At 38.3% G+C, this 1,539-nt stretch overlaps 1 protein-coding gene across 1 annotated transcript in view; it reads left to right on the top strand.

The window, feature by feature from the left end:
- ttpal (tocopherol (alpha) transfer protein-like) overlaps window positions 1–1,539 on the top strand; it is a 7,614-nt gene that overhangs the window by 3,656 nt on the left and 2,419 nt on the right. The window lies entirely within an intron of this gene.

The following is a 1,539-nucleotide window of genomic DNA, read 5'->3' as shown; positions in this document are numbered from 1 at the left end:
CGCCCACTCTGACACCACGTCTCCTCTGATTGGTTAACCTGACTAATACGATTACAACTAAAGCTCACTTTAGGCTCGCTGGTTCTTTTAAATGGCTTATTGTTCAGGGCTGGAACCTTCTGTCTTGTCCACGGCACAGAAGCAAAACCTCCACAGCTGTTTCTTTAGTTGGGGTCAAAGACAAACTGCATCCACTGCTGGATGCAATAATCGGATTGATCAATAATCCATCTATAAAAATAGAGATCAATCTAGCACACAAAGCTAAAGTCTGCTAGCTTGATGCTAACGTTTAATGGAATTTCCCATAGGACAGCTAAGCTAACACTTGGTGAGCCTAAACATACATTACTGACTAAATGAACATCTTTATAAACTACCATTTAAGAATTGTACAAACTCTTTTAAGTAAACATTTTTAAAGTAAATATTTGTAATCAAAAGAAGTGTTTCTTAACCAGTGTGCCGCAGCACCAGAGTGTGTCGTGATTGGTCTGATTGGTCAGATGAATCTGACCAATCAGAAGTGGTTATTGTCCTCACTTCCTTGTTCTGATTTGGCTCATAAAGTCTCAGTTCCAGCAAAAATGAAAAGCTCGTGTTTAGAGGTGTAGCTTCCCGCAGGATCCAGCGTCAGACTGTTTCAGAATTGAGCAAAATAATACAATTAGGTTAAAGTGCTGTACTACATCTCCCATGATGCATTGGGTTAAAGTGACAGTGCCTCTTTGGTACAAGACGCTCGCAATGAAGCACAGCGAACGCACACAACAAGCACTGGTTCTAAAACAGTTTTCAAATTCTCCTTTTTTTTACGATTTGGATGCTGGTGTGCCGCAGGATTTTGCTTCAAGAAATGACTGTACCTTGGCCCAAAAAAATAAAAATAAATTAAGCAGGGGGCCCCAAACCTGTTCTGTTGAGCCCCACATCACTGTTTTCTTCTCTGATGGGGGGCCGGGGTCGGTTTGTAGGCTAACAATCACAGCCTAAAGGTAACCAAATTATGTTTTTCCAGAGCTCTAAACATAACCAAATGTTAATAATCCCTTTGTGTAATCTTCACAGAAATACTAAAACATTAGAAAAATAATAAACCTATAAATACAATAAATAAAAATATATAAAAACCATGAGTCTGATATTGTTTGAGGGTCAGGCCACATGTTGAGGTGGGCCGGATCCGGCCCGGGGGCCGTAGTTTGGGGACCCGTGGTCTAAAGTACAGTTTTTTGCTCATTCTTTGCTTATTCTTCTTTTAAAAAAGTGTACTGCTATAACATGAGCTCCACCTAGTGGCCAAACTGAAATGCCCTCCAGGGGAAACAGAACAACGTTTCCAATGTTAATGATCTGAACATTTTTGTTAGTTTCTCCTTTAGAGAATCCATGAAACACTGAATGATATTAACAATCTCATTATTTTACTAATATAAATACATTTAAAAAAAATATAGTTTTTAAACTCAAAATTGAATTGAATCAAATTGAATTGAGAGGAAAAAATCCGAATCAAATCGATTCTGAAATTATCATTAC

The sequence above is a fragment of the Oryzias melastigma genome, linkage group LG7 (assembly GCF_002922805.2).
Source record: "Oryzias melastigma strain HK-1 linkage group LG7, ASM292280v2, whole genome shotgun sequence".
Taxonomy (NCBI): domain Eukaryota; kingdom Metazoa; phylum Chordata; class Actinopteri; order Beloniformes; family Adrianichthyidae; genus Oryzias; species Oryzias melastigma.
This window is presented reverse-complemented; position numbering and strand designations above follow the sequence as displayed.